Source organism: Neophocaena asiaeorientalis, unplaced genomic scaffold (assembly GCF_003031525.2).
Source record: "Neophocaena asiaeorientalis asiaeorientalis breed wild unplaced genomic scaffold, Neophocaena_asiaeorientalis_V1.1 scaffold433, whole genome shotgun sequence".
In the NCBI taxonomy this organism is placed as follows: Eukaryota; Metazoa; Chordata; class Mammalia; order Artiodactyla; family Phocoenidae; genus Neophocaena; species Neophocaena asiaeorientalis.
The window spans coordinates 1,633,583-1,654,721 of record NW_020175040.1 but is presented as its reverse complement, the minus strand read 5'-3'; the positions used below and the strand labels follow the sequence as shown (position 1 = coordinate 1,654,721).

Sequence of the window (21,139 nt, the reverse complement as noted above, 5' to 3'; positions counted from 1 at the left end):
CGGATAGTCTTGAAGCGGTCCTTAGGTCCCATTCCTTCCCTGGCGCAGAACCCTATGTTTTTCTACACGAACTGTCTCCAGCTTGTCTTCCTGGCTTTGTCCTTTTGATGCAGACCCTGTGTTGCCCTGACTTGCTGTATTTAACCTTTTCCTGACCGCACTTTGTGCCCTGCTTCCTACAGTTCGGTTCCTGCCACTCCCCTGCATCTCCGTGTTCTGTGTTGGCGTCCTGCCTTGCTCAGGCACCACCAGCTTCATTTCCTAAGTTTTTCCCATCATATTCCCAGCTTTCACTGAAACCCTGGCACCTGTATATGTGTGTCTTAAACACATGTTATAGGTGTTCTACCTGCTCTAGGAGAGGGTCTTAGGGTAAATTCCCAGACTTATTTATTTAAACCAATAAGCCTTTTGTGGTGGGCGGGCACTGTGCAGCTTGCAGGATCTCAGTTCCCGGACCGGGGATTGAACCCGGGCCGCGGCAGTGAAAGCCCTGAGTCCTAACCATGAGGCAACCAGGGAACTCCCAGATCCTAGACTAATTTATGTTTTCCCTCCAAAGGTAACCTTTTTTTTTTTTTTAAAGACAAGTACTTTTTTTTTTTTTTAATTAATTTATTTTTAGCTGTGTTGGGACTTTGTTGCTGTGCGCCGGCTTTCTCTAGTTGCGGTGAGCGGGGACTACTCTCCGTCACCGTGTGCGGGCTTCTCATTGCCGGGGCTTCTCTTGCGGAGCACGGGCTCTAGGCGCAGGAGCTTCAGTAGTTGTGGCTCACGGGCTCTAGAGCGCAGGCTCAGTAGTAGTGGCGCACGGGCTTAGTTGCTCCGCGGGCCTGTGGGATCTTCCCGGACCAGGGCTCGAACTCGTGTCCCCTGCATTGGCAGGCAGATTCTTAACCCCTGCGCCACCAGGGAAGCCCAGAATAGCACCTTATGGAAGAGAATAGCCTTTGTAAACTTTAGTGATCTTTTTTAAGTGTTCTTTTAAAGTGTTTTTGAAAAGAGGGATGCTTTGACTAGTCTGTTTCTTTTGAAATGTAAATTTCCAGGTAGTGAGTTTTCCAGCAGCATCTGACTGAATTGGCTGGGTTTTTCTGTAGTAACAAATAATCTCAAAATGGCCAGCGTGGGGGCTTCCCTGGTGGCGCAGTGGTTGAGAGTCCGCCTGCCGATACAGGGGACGCGGGTTCGTGCCCCGGTTCGGGAAGATCCCACATGCCACAGAGCGGCTGGGCCCATGAGCCATGGCCGCTGAGCCTGCACATCTGGAGCCTGTGCTCCGCAACGGGAGAGGCCACGACAGTGAGAGGTGAGAGGCCCACGTACAGCTAAAAACAAAAAAAAAGGCCAGCGTGTCCAGTATGGACTTTCCAGGGGCTCTGTGTCATCCTTACTCCAGCTGAAGAAGCAGCCGCAACAGTGTGGGACGCTGTTGGCTGTCTTGGCAAAGTAAAGGAGAACTGCTGGAGGGTCTTGCTCCCGTGACTAAGTGTTCCAGCCCAGAGATGACACGTCACTCCTGCTCGCAGCTCACTGGTTAGAGTGAGTCACACTGCACAAGGGATCAAGAGGCGCTTGACTTGGAAAGCACAGAGTTGGAAATACAGTGGCTGGCTTCCGTGGGCGAGAGCTGCTGGGGGAAGGTGCCTCATCTGCAGATTCCTGTTCCGTTAACCAGTAATTTAAACGCAAAGAAGATACCAAGTTGCCCATAAATCTTCTCTCACAAATCAGCTTCCTGTCGTAAGAAATTTATTTCTTTTAAATGATAAGTGGGATAATCTCAATTCGATTTGCACGAAGTAGGCGTGAAAGGAACGTTTGAGTGTGAGCCCTCCCTTGCCTTCTACATTTTCAGTACCCTCGCCCATCCCCCCCGCCCATCCTTCTTGTGAAGTGCTACCGGATAGTCTTGAAGCGGTCCTTAGGTCCCATTCCTTCCCTGGCGCAGAACCCTATGTTTTTCTACACGAACTGTCTCCAGCTTGTCTTCCTGGCTTTGTCCTTTTGATGCAGACCCTGTGTTGCCCTGACTTGCTGTATTTAACCTTTTCCTGACCGCACTTTGTGCCCTGCTTCCTACAGTTCGGTTCCTGCCACTCCCCTGCATCTCCGTGTTCTGTGTTGGCGTCCTGCCTTGCTCAGGCACCACCAGCTTCATTTCCTAAGTTTTTCCCATCATATTCCCAGCTTTCACTGAAACCCTGGCACCTGTATATGTGTGTCTTAAACACATGTTATAGGTGTTCTACCTGCTCTAGGAGAGGGTCTTAGGGTAAATTCCCAGACTTATTTATTTAAACCAATAAGCCTTTTGTGGTGGGCGGGCACTGTGCAGCTTGCAGGATCTCAGTTCCCGGACCGGGGATTGAACCCGGGCCGCGGCAGTGAAAGCCCTGAGTCCTAACCATGAGGCAACCAGGGAACTCCCAGATCCTAGACTAATTTATGTTTTCCCTCCAAAGGTAACCATATGTAAGAAAGAACTAAAAATACGTTCCCCGAGTGGCTTTTGATAGATACTTACACAAACACATCTGTTGTGCTCCCTGCTGAAAATTCCTCACCTTGTTTGAAATTGGTGGACCAGAAGCCGGAAGATTGTAGAGGCTTCCTTAAGCAGGGCCACGGGATGGATCTCAAGGGAGTTGCTAAGCTTCAGTTTCCACTGCTGGAAAATGAGAGTACACTGGTCCCCCCTTATCCCCAGTTTCGCTTTCTGCAGTTCCGGTTACCTGCGGTCAACCGTGGTCCAGAAATATTAAATGGAGGATTCCAGAAGTAAACAACTGGTAACGTTCAATTGCGTGCTGTTCTGAGTAGCATGATGAAATCTCGCTCCTTCCCACCTGGAATCCCCAACTGTCCACATTCTCCGCTCCAGACGCCCAGGCCTTGACACTGCCACGGCCCCACCATCTGGGATCGCTCCAGGCGGTGGTCCGCCTTCAGGTGTGTAGTCAGAAGGCCAGCAGCGGCAGGACGCCATTTCATCCTCTCAGTCACAAGAAGGGGGAGGGGGGCGAGTACAGTACAGTAAGACATTTTGAGAGAAACCACATTCGTATGTTATTACAGTATATTGTTAAATTGTTCTGTTTTGTTATTAGTTATTGCTGTTAATCTCTTTGCTTGCCTGACTGAAAGTTAAACTTTATCATAGGTGTGTATGTATAGGGAGAACAAAATGAACAGGGTTGGGTGCTATGTGTGGTTCCAGGCATCCACTGGGGTTTGCCCGTATCTCCCATGGATCGGGGGGACTAAGTGCCCACAGGATCCTTCCTATTCTCATCTTCTTCGGCTCTTGCTCATACTGCAGTGGCGTTTGCAGTATCCTAATTGGCAAGATGACATCATGGAAACGTAAAGGACCCTTTCAGCCACGGAGAAGCTGTCACCTATGTGGAGCCCTGCTCATTCACTTCTTTAGAGGAGCGGGGGGAACCTCACTGCTAGGTGGCTAGATTTTTCCTAGAATGACTTGTTTCTAAATTACAGAGGCAGTGTAGCAGTCTTAAAGTGAACGGTGCTCTGTCATCCTTCCGATCGTTGGTGACCGTACTTCCAGACTTACGCTTTTTTGTTTAAGGGGGTCATACAGTGCTCACTCTGTGTCTCTTGCTCGTTAAAGACTTCGCTCAGCACCCATCCGTGTCAGTGCCTGCTGTCGCTCGTGGCTGTGTGCTGCTGCTGCTGGCGCAGGCTAACGGTCCTCTCAATGAACACTTCGGGGACTTCTACCTTTTCTCTGTCACAGAATTATTTACTGTTTATCCTTGTCCAGTTACCTGGTAGTTTCCCTGAGATATAGTGGTCATACGTACGCAAAATTTGGTACTCATTACCATAGTACCCCCAGGAAGGTTGCGTACTTAATATTTGTAGTTGGAGAATTCTATTTATATAGTTGCCAATTGTCAGTTTTCTTAGTGTTTGCCAGTTTAACTAGTGGGGAAAATTTAAATGGTGCCTCATTGTTTAACATTTCCATTTCTTTGATAAATGGATTAAACTTAAAAGATTAGCCATTTTTCTTTTGTGAATTGGCTTTTGTTCTAGAAAGCTCAGGTGAGGGTTTTTAAAAAACTGTATAGCGGGGCTTCCCTGGTGGCGCAGTGGTTGAGAGTCCGCCCGCCGATGTGGGGAACACGGGTTCGTGCCCCGGTCCCGGAGGATCCCACGTGCCGCGGAGCCTGCGCTCCGCAACGGGAGAGGCCACAGCAGTGAGAGGCCCGCGCACCTCCAAAACAAACAAACAAACAAACAAAATGTATATAGCAAGGGATTTCCATGTTGGCACAGTGGTTAAGAATCCGCCTGCCAATGCGGGGGACATGGGTTTGAGCCCTGTTCCGGGAAGATCCCACATGACGCGGAGCAGCTAAGCTTGTGCTCTGCAGCAAGAGAAGCCGGTGCAATGAGAAGCCCGCGCACCGCAAGTAGAGAAAGCCTGCGTGCAGCAACGAAGATCCAACACAGCCAGAAATAAAAGATAAATAAATTTATTAAAAATAAAAACAGGGCTTCCCTGGTGGCGCAGTGGTTGAGAGTCCGCCTGCCGGTGCAGGGGATGCGGGTTCGTGCCCCGGTCCAGGAAGATCCCACATGCCGCGGAGCAGCTGGGCCCGTGAGCCATGGCCGCTGAGCCTGCATGTCCGGAGCCTGTGCTCCGCAACGAGAGAGGCCACACAGTGAGAGGCCCACATACTGCAAAAAAAAAACCCCAAAAAACATATATATGTATCAAGAATATTTCTTATACAGTAAGAATATTTTTTATATAGGAAGAATATCAACGCTTTTTCATGCCGCAGTGTTCCTGGCTTGTTTCTTTTGGCTTGGTTTGGTTGATGCTGTGTTTTTGTAGTATAAAAACTTTTCTGTAGTCATGTCTGTCAATTTGTTTTGTTTTCTGGGTTTCATATTATACTTGGGCCTTCTCCTTTCCTAGGACAATAAAAACAATGGTTATTTTTTTCCTAGTACTTAGCACGTTTGGAATTCTTCTGTATGATGTGATGTCAGACTCTTTTTTTCCAAATGCATAGTTGCCTCAGTATTTCATTGTATTGTCATCTTTTCCTCACTGACTAGAAAATCTTTTTTATCACACACACTGATTTCTCATCTACACGTGTCTTTTGTGAACGCTTCTGTTCCATTCTTTGTTTCTGGGACAGTGCCGCTGTCTTCCTGGCTTCTCTGCCTCATGATACGTTTTCATAAATTAGGCAGTTTTCCTTCTTTCACAGAACTCTGTGGAAGCTGTGCTCAAAGACCTGTTTGCTTCTGATTAAATTGGTGCTCCTCCTGCGCTTGTCCTGTCCTTGATCAGTTTGTCAGGCAGATTCATTTATCAGGAAATCTAGAGGAAGCCTTTTCCTAAGATGCCCTGGTAGGGGGAAGGAGCTACCTCCAGTCCACCTGCCGTGTGTCTGGGGCAAACACCGTATACTTGCTTGTTCAGTCAGCAGGTTTTGTGGAGCACCTACCACGCCACAAGCTCCCGTACAGAAGGGCTTGTACAAACAGTAGAAAACCTGTACTGAGCCCCGGAGAGCCTTGGGTTTGGGCGGCGATGTACGTATCTGTTCATCCTTGTATGTATCCCTGTTGCCTTGTGTAATGGGTTGGAAAGCAAGTATTGGGTTTTAAACTGTGTTCATGTTGCTTTTAAGCATTTCATGTTTTGCCATCTCTGGTCTTTTCTTGCAGTATTTGAGCATACAGTTACTTCATAATCGGCACTCTGGATGGATTTTTTTTGTTAAATTTTATTTATTTTTTGTCCATGCCATACTGCGTGGTGTGCTGGATCTTAGTTCCCCAACCAGGGATAGTACCCGTGCTCTCTGCAGTGGACGTGTGGAGTTGTAACCACTGGACCGGCAGTCCCCTGGACGGGTTTTTATTGTTAACTGTTCTTGTCTAACTTTGACAAGTTAGATTTCTCTGTCTTTCTTAGTGGAGGGTTGTTCATAGCAGATTCCATAAGAATGTGCCAGGCTTGGCATGCATTAAAATGTTTCTTTTTACTAATTAATTTTCACAGATAAAGAGTAGACCATTGGGCCAGTCTTTATTTTCAGGGCTTTTGAGGAAATGTTAGCCATCTGAATTGCGAAAAACAATTACCTTTTTTTTTTTTTTTTTTTTAACAATTACCTTTTTGACAGAAAAAGTACACTGGGTCAACCAGTTCTTTCTTTTTTCTCTTGCTTGTTATCTTCTAAAGGTGTAGCTCGTCATTTGTGCATGTTGTGATATGAAGTCCTGTCCGTGGTCTCCTGTGTTGCAGGTACCCACGGTCTGCGAGGGGAGGAGGGTGAAGCTTGGTGCCCAGGACCCCTGTTAGCCCAGTGGAGAGGCGAGGCTGCGTAATCAAGAGCCCTGGGGGTGGGGGCAGGTCAGGGCGGGAGAGGAGGAGCTCATGTGGGCCGGTCCTGCCATGTACCCCCTCTCTGGGCACACAGTCAACCAATAACTTCACCTGTAGCTGTTCACAGGCCAGAATCAAACACTGTGTGTCCAAATCTGAGAACTAAGTTGGTTTTTCGCTTCCTGTCTCCGTGGTGCAGGGGTGGAAGTGCGGTCTGTAGACGCCTGAGCTTGCAAAGGCTACGCCCGGCCGGTGCCACGCTAGGGAAGTGCCCAGTGGGGAGGCGGCTCCTGTCCTGGGGGGGCCTCCTTTTGGCTGTGTGACACTTGAAGAGCTACCTACAGAGGGGACGATGTCATATGAAAACCGATTTGATAGGAGGCTTCCGGACAGGTGAGCAGGCGATGATGCACTTGATCAGTCCAGAAGGAAACTGGAAAACAGTCTGTGTCTCCTCTCAATCCCTCCTACCTAGACATGACCGTGAACCCTTTCATTGCTTGGTTTTGACTTTCAAAACTGACATTTCATAGGCTTCAACCTAATAATGGAAGCATAATTGGTTCTGTACCGCTTTAAAAAAAGAAATCTAACTACATTTTAGAAGGTCCATTAATAATACATGTAAGTCTGTCTGGTATGTATTTAATGTATTCTGAATATGTATTTTGAAGTAGGGGCAGAGTATTTTCCCTACTTGGGTCATTTTTTGGCTGAGAGAAGTACATGGAGGGGAGGAGAGAAGTGGACCCGTGACCTTCCAAACATGTTGACGTGGCGGAACCTGGAAGCAGGCTGTGAGATTCCGGGCCTGATTGACTGAGGTGGTGGTAGGCCTTGAAAACGCGAGGCGGGAGGATCGGGACTGCGTGCAGTGCGAGAGCGGGCCTGGTGTGCAGCACTGCGCACGTGACTTCAGGGCCGCTGGGCTTTGCGCTTTTCAGCTGTGTTATTTGAGAGCCCAGGTAGCAAGTACGTGATGGGACTGAAAGCAGGTTTGCGGTACTCTTATTTTCCCATTAATCCCATTTTGGCATGGCAGCCTATCCATACTTACATGTCGAAAGGGAAAGGACAAGAAAACGCAGAGGAGATCATTCTGGGTGAAAGGATTTGCAGCTGAAATAGCTGGGGCGTGAAGCGCCTGACGACGGCTGTGGCTGTGAAAGCAGGAGAGCTTGTTGGGCAGGTGTTGGGTAGCTGGGGGCTGGGCGGGGCACGCGCAGTGGAGTCGGATGGAAGGGAGCAGGGCAAAGTGCTCCCGAAGAAAGGAGGGACCAAAGATGCCCAGGCAGTGCTGCGTGCTGCGCTGCCCTTGTCTGTATCAGGTTCCGGTGACACGGAGAGGTTCCCAGCTTCCCCTTGCTGCTCATCGGTGATGATGTCACGCTCAGGGCCCCTGAGGGCCAGCTCTTGGTGCAGTTTTCCTGTTATTGTTGGAGGAACTTGTTTGGTAGGAATTGCTGGGTGTTAGCACATTGGTTTTTCACGTCGTATCCTCCGGCTTACCCACTGGTACAAATTAATTGCCTCAAAACTGGCGTTTTATTTTTTTAAATTTATTTATTTTATTTATTTAGTTTTGGCTGTTCTGGGTCTTCGTTGTGGTGCGTGGGCTTCTCATTGAGGTGGCTTCTCTTGTTGGGGAGCACGGGCTCCGTGTGCAGCCTTCAGTAGTTGTGGCATGCGGGCTCAGTAGTTACGGCTCGCGGGCTCTTGGTGCGTGGGGTTCAGTAGTTGTGGCGCACGGGCTTAGTTGCTCCGCCACATGTGGCATGTTCCGGACCAGGACTTGAACTGGTATCCCCTGCATTGGCAGGCGGATTCTTAACAGTGTGCCACCAGGGAAGCCCAAAGGCATGTTTTAGAGAAGGTTCCTGGAGTGAGAGCTAAGTAGTTCTCCTGCACAGAGCATTCTTTGTATTTTTTCTTATGTATGCTTCCAGAAAGATGTTTCTATTAAGATAAAAGAAGGTAAATATTCTAGCAAATGTCCAGGCTCCTAATGTGGTTAGGGTAAGGGCACGGAGTTGGAAGTATTAACTTCAGCTGCAGCCGCAGGCACTCGGAAGTTGTCCCGGGAATAAAGACTCCAGAAGTAGATTCTTTGTCATGCTCCTTGTCAGCCACCTCTTAATAACTACGTTCCACCCTAGTGCTTTGAACAGTACTTAAACCCTGGAGCAACTAGGCTGACGCGCGGGGGGTCTGCGCTGTGAGATGAGATGATCTTTGCCTGTTGCCACACACTGTCTCTCTCACTGTGCTCTTCTGTGGTCACAAGATGCTTAAGGAAGGAGTTACATTCAGGGAGGAGTGACGCATCCTGATCCTTTACCAAAACTGGAAAACAAACCATGCCTTACATTGAAAGAATATGCATGTACCTGGCATTTTCTGCTGAGAGAAGTAGCAGTGATTCAAGGGCTTGAATGAGCTTGGTCAAGGTCTAAAAATTGGACTGAGTCACTGATATTTAAATTAAAAGACTGTAGACCACAGTGATGTCACACAAAATGACAGAGTAGGAAGCTTTAGTGGCCGGTTCCTCTACCAGGTCAGCCGTTGAGCTGGAAAGAGGGGTTGGAATCAGCTGTTTTGGAACTCCGGGACCTGATTCGATGAAGCCTTCCTGAGGAGATAGTCTGTCTGCTGGTCTTTGCTAAGCGAGTGGTGGGCTCACAAGTGGACAGTTCTAGCCCTGAACAGGCAACAGTCAGCAGTCCTTGGAGAGCAAGAGAATCAGATTTCCAGAATTGCACACTATAAAATACTCAGAGTGTCCATTTCTTAACAAAAAATATTACGGAACATAACTAAGAAACAGGAACATGTGGCCCATTGACAGGGAAAAAAAAGAAAAAAGAATTTGACAGAAACCATCCCAGAGGAGGCACAGATGTTGGGATTACTAGTCAGACATTAAATCAGCTGCCTTAAATCTGCTCAAGGAGCCAAAGGAAACCATGGGCAAAGAAGTAAAGGAAATTGGGAATACAGTGTCTGAACAAAATGAGGGTATCAAGAAAGAGTAATTATAAAAAGGAACCAAACAATTCTGGAACAGAAAAGTATAGTAACTGAAAGAAGAAACTTACTGGAAGGGTTTAAGAGTGATGTGAGCAGAAGAATGAGCCAGCAAGCTGAACGTTAAGACAACTGGAGTTATTCAGTGTGAGGAGCAGAAAGGAAGGAGCGCAGCCTGAGTGTGAATGGATCGAACTCCCCTGTTCTAACTTGCAGTAATGAGGGAAGTAAGAGGCAGCCTCGGGCCAGTGCGGCCCGAGGCGCAAGGGAGAGGAGAGCTGAGCGCTCCATCATTGCAGCCGCCTGCCTCCAGGCCCTGAGCTGGAGCCGCTGAGCACGGTGCACCAGTGGGGGTGGTCCTGGAAGCGGGGGTGTGTGTGTTGGGGAGAAGGCGGTCCAGCCCCGGCCTCCCAGCCTCGCTCCCCATCTCTGTCCTGCGTGTGCCTGACACCCCAGCTTCCCACCGCCCGGATGCCTGCTCTCCATTCCCTGCACTCAGACCCACGCCTCGGGGCCCAGCCAGACTTCACCTCCTTCACGAAGCTGCCCTGATCCCTCCCACCGCAGGTGAGCGTGCGCTGTGCTGTGTGTCCTCCTTGGTCCCTGTAAACAGGTGACTGCACTGTAGTTGGGTCCCTGTCTCATCTCCCCAGCTGCACTGGGAGCTCTTCAGACAGGATCTGTGTCTGATTCCTCTTGGGGAGCCCAGTGGTGCTTGACCTGGGTTGTGGGCATCCCAGGTAGAAAACCACACATGCAAAGTGTCTGTGGGAAACTGAGCAGTGAGTAAAGTGCAAGGCGTGGGCGGTGCTGAAAGGTCTGCAGGGGGCCAGTCACACAGGGTCCCGAAAGCCCAGTAAGGAACTGGGACTGGCCGGGGAGGGGATGAAAGCTGGCGATGGATTTCAAGGAGAGCAGCACTGGTTGACTGCACATTGGGCTCCTTAGCCTAAAAAACCAAAACTGGGGAGATTAAGGAGTGCAGCAAGATCCCCAGCCCGTCCCAGCCCTCCTCTTGCTTCCCCTGCTGTGCTCCCAGGGTGTGGCACGAAGGCGGAGCCTCTCTGATGGGTCAGATGCAGACTCATGGGCAGGGTCACTGAGCATTGAAAGGCTGTACACACAGCGCCAGTGGGCTGAGCAGCGTTCCTCGGGCTTCCCAGGAGCCCACGCGGGAGCTCCCAGACGGACATCTGACACACAGATTCACCACCTAAAATGGAAATACAAGGTTCCTGGGAATCTGGAACTTGCTTTTTAAAAGGCACCTTTCCATCATCCCCTCCATCCCTCTGGGCTGCTCTGTGTTATCAAGACTCCTCCCTATGGACCCCCCAGGATGTCTGGCTCATGCGGAGCTCCCCTAGAACCTCAAGCTGCCGAACAGCCCATGCTTTGGTCAAGCCTCTTAGAGGGGCCGCTCCGTGCCACTGTTATAAAAAGGAGAAATCACAGTAGAATACAAGTCCCATATTGCAGTCAGGGAACTCTACTATACAGGAAGGTGACCCCAACCCTCTTTGGGGGGGCACACCCCCTATCACTTCTCTGACTCCCCACACAGGCTGGTTCATGGTGCTTTGTTATCCTATAACGAACCCCTTGCTTGCAGTGAACACAGGCTGCGCCCTCTGACATAAAGCATACCAGTGTTTTCTTAGGTCATTTTTTCAAGGTAATAGAAATAAAAACAAAAATAAACAAACGGGACCTAATCAAACTTACAAGCTTTTGCACAGCAAAGGAAACCATAAACAAGATGAAAAGACAGTTACGGACTGGGACAAAATATTTGCAAACAGTGTGACTGACAATGGCTTAATTTCCAAAATGAATAAAGAGCTCACACAACTCAATAACAAACAACCCAATCAAAATATGGGCAAAAGACCTAAATAGACACTTCTCCAAAGAAGACATACAGATGGCCAATAGGCACGTGAAAAGATGCTCGTCGCTAATTATTAGAGAAATGCAAATCAGAACTATAATAAAGTATCTCCTATACCAGTCAGATTGGCCATCATCAAAAAGTTTACAAATAACCAATTTTGGAGAGGGTGTGGAGAAAAGGGAACGCTCCTACACTGTCGTGGGAATGTAAGTTGGTGCAGCCACTATGGAAAACAGTGTGGAGGTTCCTCAAAAAACTAAAAATAGAATTACGATATGATCCAGCAATCCCACTCCTGGGCATATATCCAGACAAAACTCTAATTCAAAAAGATACGGGGCTTCCCTGGTGGCGCAGTGGTTGAGAGTCCGCCTGCCGATGCAGGGGACACGGGTTCGTGCCCTGGTCCAGGAAGATCCCACGTGCCGCGGAAAGGCTAGGCCCATGAGCCATGGCCGCTGAGCCTGCGCGTCCGGAGCCTGTGCTCCGCAACGGGAGAGGCCACAACAGTGAGGCCTGTGTAACAAAAAAAAAAAAAAAAAAGATACGTACACCCAAAGTGTTCATAGCAGCACTATTTACAATAACCAGGACATGGAAGCAACTTAAATGTCCATCGACAGATGAATGGGTAAAGAAGATGTGGTACATATATACCGTGGGATACTACTCAGCCATAAAAAAAGAATGAAATAATGCCATTTGCAGCAACATGGATGGACCTAGAGATTATCATACTAAGTGAAGTCAGAAAGAGAAAGAAAAATACCATGTGATATCACTTACATGTGGAATCTAAAATATGACACAAATGAAACTATGAAACAGAAAGAGACTCACAGACATAGAAAACAAACTTATGGTTACCAAAGGGGAAAGGGAGTAGGGGAGGGATAAATTAGGACTTCGGGATTAACATATATTGTACAAACTACTATATGTAAGATATATAAATAACAAAGTTCTGTATAACACGGGGAACTATATTCAATATCCTGTGATAAACCATAATGGAAAAGAATATAAAAAAGAAGGTATATATGTATAACAGTCATTTTACTGTGCAGCAGAAATTAACACAACATTGTAAATCAACTGTACTTTAAGAAATAAAATAATAAAAAAAAAAAATCCTGGGCTTCCCTGGTGGTGCAATGGTTGAGAGTCCACCTACCGATGCAGGGGACGCGGGTTCGTGCCCTGGGCCGGGAAGATCCCACGTGCTGTGGAGCAGCTGGGCCCGTGAGCCATGGCTGCTGAGCCTGTGCGTCCAGAGCCTGTGCTCTGCAACGGGAGAGGCCACAACACTGAGAGGCCCGCGTACTGAAAAAAAAAAAAAAAAAAACCTTCATGCTGTGGACTTCATGAAAAAGTGCCTGGAGGCTGGAGGAGCTCTGTTGATTTTTTTTTTTAAGGACCCTGATGACCAGCTGGGCCAGCATCACCTTAGTGAAGTTACCTTGGCCAGTGGTTTTGAGGAGCTTTGAACAGTCCACACAAGCCTCCTTGTCAGCAGGGAGGCTTCAGTGAGGCCCTGCACCATGGCCACCTGCTAACTACACTAACTCACAATGTTAACCAACAATGCTAACTATGCTGACATTGCTAACTACCTTGTTTTATTGCAGTTTGCTTTACTGCGCTTAGCAAATATGCATTTTTTAACATCTTTATTGGAGTATAATTGCTTTACAATGTCGTGTTAGTTTCTGCTGTATAACAAAGTGAATCAGTTATATGTATACGTGTATCCCCATATCCTTTCCCTCTTGAGCCTCCCTCCCACCCTCTCTATCCCACCCCTCTAGGTGGTCACAGAGCACTGGGCTGATGTCCCTGTGCTATGCAGGAGCTTCCCACTAGCCATCCATTTTACATTTGGTGGTGTATATACGTCAGTGCTACTCTCTCATTTTGTCCCAGCTTCCCCTTCCCCACCGTGTCCTCAAGTCCGTTCTGTACGTCTGTGTCTTTATTCCTGCCCTGCCACTAGGTTCATCAGTACCGTTTTTTTTTTAGATTCTGTATATGTGCCTTAGTATATGGTATTCATTTTTCTCTTTCTGACTTACTTCACTCTGTATGACAGACTCTAGGTCCATCCACCTCATTACAGATAGCTCAGCAAATATGCATTTTTTTAGAAATCGAAGGTTTGTGCCAACCCTGCGTGGAGCAAGTCTGTCAGTGCCATTTCTCCAACAGCATTTGCTCAGTTCAGGTCTCTTTGTCACATTTTGATCATTCTCAGATACGTCAGGCTTTTTCATGATTATTATATTTGTTATAGTGATCTTTGATCAGTGATCTTTGATGTACTGTTGCAAAAAGATTACAGTTCCCTGAAGGCTCAGAGGATGTTTGGTAGTTTTAGGAATTAAGTATTTTGAAATTAAGGCCATGTATATTTTCCTAGACAGAACGCTATTGCACACTTAATAGACTACAGTATAGTGTAAACATAACTTTTATATGCACAAAATGTTTGTGTGCATATAAAGACTTGATTTACGGCTGTGTTCACTTTATTGCATTGGTCTGGAAGCAAACCTGCAGTATCTGAGCTCCCTGCGTACTGCCTGTGCTAACCAACTACAGCAGCAATACTGATTACTGACAAGGCTAACCGTGCTACTGATGCTAACTAAACAAAAATGTCTTATTTCGAGAAAAAAATGTGAGCTAAAGATCAAGTAAAGATTATCGGTAGGTCTCTCATCAGAGACCTTGGAGGCCAGGTGGCATGGTTTGAAGTATTCAGAGTATTGAAGGGGAAAGCTGTCAATCAAGAATCCTATACCTGGCAAAACTGTCCTTCAGAACTGAGGGAGGAATTAAGACCTTCCCAGATCAACCAAAGCTGAGAGAGTTCTTTACCACCAGACCTGCCTGCGAGGGGCTTGTCCTTCAAAAGCTGGTGCTGTTGTAGCTGGTGTTAAAAGACTTACTTAAAAACCCCCTTTGTGGGGGGGGCACACAACATAAAGATGTAATTTTGTAACATCAGTAAGTGAAAGGGAGGCGGGTCAGAGTTGTATAGGAACAGTTCTTGTATGTTTTTTTAAAAAAATTATTTATTTATTATTTTCAGCTGCGTTGGGTCTTCATTGCTGCGCGCGGGCCTTCTCCAGCTGCAGCGAGCGGGGGCTACTCTTCGCTGTGGTGCGGGGGCTACTCTTCGCTGTGGTGCGCGGGCTTCTCATTGCAGCGGCCTCTCTTGTTGTGGAGCATGGGCTGTAAAGCGCAGGCTTCAGTAGTTGTGGAGCACGGGCTTTAGCTGCTCCGTGGCATGTGGGATCTTCCCGGACCAGGGCTCGAACCTCTGTCCCCTGCATTGGCAGGCGGATTCCCAACGACTGCGCCACCAGGGAAGCCCTCTTGTATGTTTTTGAAGTTAAGCTGGTATAAATTGGCCTTATACTGTTATTAGGATGTCAGATGTAGTTCCATGATAATCAGAAAAAAGAGCCATAGGATATACGCAAAAGAGGAAATGAAGAGGGAGTTAAAATGTTTCACTATGAAAATCAGCTAAGGACAAAAGAAGATAGCCATGCAGGAAGTGAGGGAAGAAGAGCCATAAGGCATATGAAACACAAAGGAAAATGATCGAAATAAGTACTTCGTTATTAGTAATTCCTTTAACTATAAATGCATTAAACTGTCCAGTTAAAAGACAGATTGGCAGATTGGAGAGAAAAACATCTATCTACTTGCTGTCCACAAGAGACTCACTTCAGAGCCAAAGACATAAAAATGTTTAATGTAAAAGAGTGGGGAAAAGATACATGCAAATAGTAACCAAAAGAGAGGGCGACTATACTAATCTGAGGTAAAGTAGATTAAGTACAGCAAGAAGATAAAAACAGTGATTAACATTTACACACCATTTGACAGGCCATCAAAATATATGAAGCAAAAATTAACGGAACTGAAGGGAGAAGTAGTTCGACAGTAATACTGAGTGACCCAGACAGAAGATAAGTGAGGAAGTGGAGGACTTGAATGACACAGTAAACCAGTTCGGTCCAGCAGACACACGACCCTATCCACCACCAACAGAACACGCATTCTTCTCAAGTAGACATGGGTCATTCTCAATGATAGAATATATGTTGGGCCATAATTTAAGTCTCCGTTTGCGGTATGCGGGCCTCTCCCGTTGCGGAGCACAGGCTCCGGACGCGCAGGCCCAGCGGCCTTGGCTCACGGGCCCAGCCACTCCGCGGCATGTGGGATCTTCCCGGACCGGGGCACGAACCCGTGTCCCCTGCATTAGCAGGCCAACTCTCAACCACTGCGCCACCAGGGAAGCCCCAAGTCTCCGTATGTTTTAAAAAGTAGACTGTCATACAAAGTACCTTTGTGACCACAAAGATGAAGTTTAGAAATCAGTAACAGGAGGAAAACTAGAAAATCCAGAGATGTGTAGATGTTAAATAACACATTCTTAAAGAACTAATGGGCCAAAGAAGAAATCGCAAGAGAAATTTAAAAATATTTAGGGACAGGGAATTCAGTGGCAGTCCAGTGATTAGGACTTGGTGCTTTCATTGCCACGGCCCGGGTTCAATCCCTGGTTGGGGAACAAAAACACCCCGCAAGCCGTGCGATGTGGGAACAAAATTTTTTTAGGGACAGATAAAATAAAAACGACATACTAAAACTTATGGGCCATGGGACTTCCCGGGCGATCTAGTGGTTAACGCACTGCGCTCCCAATGCAGGGGGCATGGGTTCGATTCCTTGTCGGGGAATTAAGGTCCCGAGTGCTGTGTGGTGTGGCCAAAATAAAGTTTTAAAAATAAAACTTACGGGACACAGCAAAGAAGTGCTAGGGGGGAAATTTATAACTACAAATGCTGACAAAGATTAGTGCAGAAAACCCTTTAGATTGACTAAGAATTTTAAAAAGGCTCATATTACTAAAATCAGGAATGAAAGTGGGGATGTTACTACCCATTCTATGAATAAAAAGGATTATAAGAGAGTCTCAGGAACACTTGCACACCAACGAATTGGATAGCACAGATGAAATTGACAGTTTCCTAGCAGCACACAAACTGCCAGAACTAAACAGGAAATAGACAGTCATACTTGTCAGGCTGGGAGAGTGAGTCCGCTATCATAGACCTCCTGACAGGGAAAAGCCCTGGGTCAAGCTGGGAGAGTGAGTCCGCTATCATAGACCTCCTGGCAGGGAAAAGCCCTGGGTCAAGCTCGGAGATTGAGTCCGCTATCATAGACCTCCTGACAGGGAAAAGCCCTGGGTCAGGCTCGGAGATTGAGCCCGCTATCATAGACCTCCTGACAGGGAAAAGCCCTGTGTCTGATGGCTCCACCGGTGAGTTCTAACAGACGTTTAAAGACAACACCAGTTCTTCTCAGATTCTTCCCGCACATTGAAGAGGGGGCAAGATTTCTTAACTCACTCTGTGAGGCCAGCATTGCTCGGATACGAAAGCCAGACAAACACTACAAAAAAAAGAAAACCACAGAGTAGTATCTCTTATGAACAGTGATGCAAAAGCCCTTAACAAAATACCAGCAAATCAAAATCAGCAGCATATTAAAAGGATTATATACCATGAGCAAGTGGGATTTATTCCTGGAATGCTAGGATGGTTCCACAACCAAACAGCGATCATGAATACACCGCATTAACAGAATGAAAGGGAAAAAAACCATGTCATCTCAGTTGATGCAGAAAAAGCCTTTGACAAAATTCAACACCATTTCACAATGAAAACGAAACACTGGGAATAGAAGGAAATTATTTCAACATAATAAAAGCCATGTATGAAAAACCCACAGTGAACGTTATACTCAGTGGTGAAAGACTAATACTTTGTCTTCTAAAATCAGCAACGAGGCAAGGATGCCCACTTTTACCCCTTCTATTCCAAACACTACTGAAAGTTCTAGCCAGAGCAGTTTGGCAAGAAAAAGAAATAAAACATCCAAATTGGAAAGCAAAGAGATACATGGTCTTATACGTGGAGTACCTTAAAGATTTCATACCAAAAAATTAAAAAACTAAAACCTGCTAAGAGCTAATAAACTAGTTCAACAGTTTCAGGATACAAAGTGAACACACAAAAATCAGGTGCATTTCTTTTTCTTTTTCTTTTCTTTTATAATTAACTAATTTATTTATTTTTGGCTGCATTGGGTCTTCGTTGCTGTGCGCAGGCTTTCTCTAGTTGTGGCGAGCATGCACTCTTCATCCCGGTGCATGGGCTTCTCATTGCTCTGGCTTCTCTTGTTGCAGAGCACGGGCTCTGGGCGCGCGGGCTTCATTAGTTGTGGCTCGTGGGCTTTAGAGTGCAGGCTCAGTAGTTGTGGTGCACAGGCTTAGTTGCTCCTTGGCATGTGGGCTCTTCCCAGACGAGGGCTCAAACCTGTGTCCCCTGCATTGGCAGGTGGATTCTTTTTTTTTTTTTTAGTAAGATATTTTAATATAATTGCCTTATTAATAAAAACATGGAATGCTTTGCGAAGTTGCGTGTCATCCTTGCGCAAGGGCCATGCTTATCTTCTCTGTATTGTTCCAATTTTAGTATATGTGCTGCTGAAGTGAGCATGGCAGGAGGATTCTTAACCACTGCACCACCAGGGGAGTCCCCATCAACTGCATTTCTGTAGACTAAAAATGAACAATCCAAAGAGGAAATTAAGGAAACAATTCCATGTACAGGAGTATCAAAGAGAATAAAATACCTACAAATAAATTTAACTTGGTAGGTGAGAAAGACTTGTAAAGTAAAAACTATAAACATTGCTGAGAGAAGTTAAAGATGTAAATAAGTGGAAAGACATCTCACATTCATGGATTAGAAAAATTAATATTCTTGGGAAACCATCTACAGATTCAACGCAATCCTTATCAAAATCCCAGTGACGTTTTTTGCAGAAATAGAAAAACTTATCCTAAAATTCATGTAGAAAATCATGGGACCCTCAATAGTCAAACAATTTTGAAAGCTCAGAGTTGGAGGTCTCTCACTTCTTGATTTTAAAACTTACTACAGGGGACTTCCCTGGTGGTCCAGTGGCTAATACTCCATGCTCCCAATGCAGGGGGCCCAGGTTCGATCCCTAGTCAAGGAACTAGATTCCACATGCCACAATTAAAGACCCTGCATGCCTCAACTAAAGACTCCACATGTTGCAACTGAAAGGTTCCTCATGCCTCAACTAAAAGACTCCTCAAGCCACAACGAAGATCCCGCACGCAGCAACGGAGATCCTGCGTGCCACAACTAAGACCCAACACAGCTAAATAAATAAATAAACTATAGTAATCAAAACAGTGTGGTATTGGGATAAGGATACACATGTAAACCAGTGGAACAGAATAGAAAGCCCAGAAATTAATCTTCACATTCATGGTGGATTGAGTTTTGACAAAGGTTCCAAGTCCATTCAGTGGTGAAAGCACAGTGCCTTCAGCAAATCATAATGGTGCTGAGAAAACATCTGCCTGCAGAATGATTTGGACCCGGACCTATCATCATATAAAAAAATTAAAACCAGGCTTCCCTCATGGCGCAGTGGTGAGAGTCTGCCTGCTGATGCAGGGGACACGGGTTCGTGCCCCAGTCCGGGAAGATCCCACATGCCGCGGAGCAGCTAGGCCCCTGAGCCATGGCCGCTGAGCCTGTGCGTCCGGAGCCTGTGCTCCGCAACGGGAGAGGCCACAACAGTGAGAGGCCCACGTACTGCAAGAAAAATAAAATAAAATAAAAAAATAAAACCAATCAAAGACCTAAATCTTTTTTTTCTTTTTAAAATTTATTTTATTAATTTATTTTTGGCTGTGTTGGGTCTTTGTTGCTGCGTGCGGACTTTCTCTAGTTGCGGTGAGTGGGGACTACTCTTGGTTGTGGTGCGCAGGCTTCTCATTGCGGTGGCTTCTCTTGTTGTGGAGCACGGGCTCTAGGTGTGCGGGCTTCAGTAGTTGTAGCGCACAGGCCCAGTAGTTGTGGCACACGGGCTCTAGAGCGCAGGCTCAGTAGTTGTGGAGCACGGGCTTAGTTGCTCCGCGGCATGTGGGATCTTCCTGGACCAGGGCTCGAACCCGTGTCCCCTGCATTGGCAGGCGGATTCTTAACCACTGTGCCACCAGGGAAGCCCAGACCTAAATCTTTTTTAAAAGAATTTTATTGAAGTATAGTTGATTTACCATGTTATGTTAATTTCTGCCGTACAGCAAAGTGACTTCGTTACGCATATTCTTTTCCATTATGGCGAGTCACAGAATATTGAATATAGTTCCTTGTGCTATACAGTAAGACCTTGTTTATCCATTCTATATATACTAGTTTGCATCTGCTAATCCCAAACTCCCAATCCATCCCTACCCCACCCCTCTCCCCCCGGCAACCACACATCTGTTCTCTATGTGTGTGAGTCTGTTTCTGTTTCATAGATATGTTCATTTGTGTTGTATTTTAGATTCCACATGTAAGTGATATCATATGGTATTTATCTTTCTGACTTACTTTGCTTAGTATGGTATTCTCTAGGTCCATCTGTGTTGCTGCAAATGGCATTATTTCTTTCCTTTTTATGGCTGAGTAATATTCCAGAGCATGTGTGTGTGTGTACGTGTGTGTACACATATACATGTATATACATACACACACACACCCCACATCTTCTTTATCCATTCATCTGTCAGTGGACATTTAGGTTGTTTCCATATCTTGGCTATTGTAAATAACGCTGCAATGAACATAGGGGAATGTATCTTTTTGAATTAAAGTTCTGTCTGGCTATGTGCCCAGCAGTGGGATTGCTGGATCATATGGTAATTCTATTTTTAGTTTTCTGAGGAACCTCCATACTGTTTTCCATAATGGTTGCACCAATTTACATTCCCACTAACAGTGTAGGAGGGTTCCCTTTTCTCCACACCCTCTCCAATATTTATTATTTGTACACTTTAAAAAAATTATATGGATGTGTCGGATCTTAGTTGTGGCATGTAGGATCTTAGTTGTGGCATGTGTGCTCCAGAGTGCTCAGGCTCAGTAGTTGTGGCATGTGCGCTTAGTTGCCCCACAGCACGTGGGATCTTAGTTTCCCGACTGGGGATTGAACCTACATCACCTGCATTGGAAGGCGGATTCTTAACCACTGGATCACCAGGGAGTCCCTTGTAGCCATTTTTTTTTTTTGGCTGCACTGGTCTTCGTTGAGGTGTGCAGGCTTCTCTTGTTGCAGAGCACAGGCTGTAAGCACGCGGGCTTCAGTAGTTGCAGCACCACAGGCTCAGGAGTTGGCGGCACGCGGGCCCTAGAGCATATGGGCTTCAGTAGTTGTGGCGCATGGGCTCAGTAGTTGTGGCTCACAGGCTCTAGAGCACAGGCTCCCCTTGTAGACTTTTCTTTTTTCTTTTCTTTTTTTTTTTTTTTGCGGTACGCGGGCCTCTCACTGTTGTGGCCTCTCCCGTTGCGGAGCACAAGCTCTGGACGTGCAGGCTCAGCGGCCATGGTTCATGGGCCCAGCTGCTCCGCCGCCTGTGGAATCTTCCCAGGCCGGGGCACGAACCCGTGTCCCCTGCATTGGCAGGCGAACTCTCAACCACTGTGCCACCAGGGAAGCCCCCCCTTGTAGACATTTTAATCATGGCCATTCTGACCTGTGTGAGGTGGTACCTCATTGTATTTTATTTTATTTTTTAATTTGGCTGCACCAGGTCTTAGTTGTGGCACGTGAGATCTTTAGTTGCAGCATGTGGGATCTTTAGTTGCGGCATGCAGGATCCTTTAGTTGCAGCATGTAGGATCTAGTTCCCTGACCGGGGATCGGACCCAGGCCTCCTGCTTTGA

At 46.6% G+C, this 21,139-nt stretch overlaps 1 protein-coding gene and 1 non-coding gene across 4 annotated transcripts in view; one reads left to right on the top strand and one right to left on the bottom strand.

Moving 5' to 3' along the window:
• RAB7A (RAB7A, member RAS oncogene family) overlaps nt 1-21,139 on the top strand; it is a 105,387-nt gene that overhangs the window by 44,764 nt on the left and 39,484 nt on the right. The window lies entirely within an intron of this gene.
• On the bottom strand, nt 17,781-17,887 carry LOC112412007 (U6 spliceosomal RNA). The gene has a single exon (XR_003005712.1). It is a non-coding gene; the product is annotated as a U6 spliceosomal RNA (small nuclear RNA).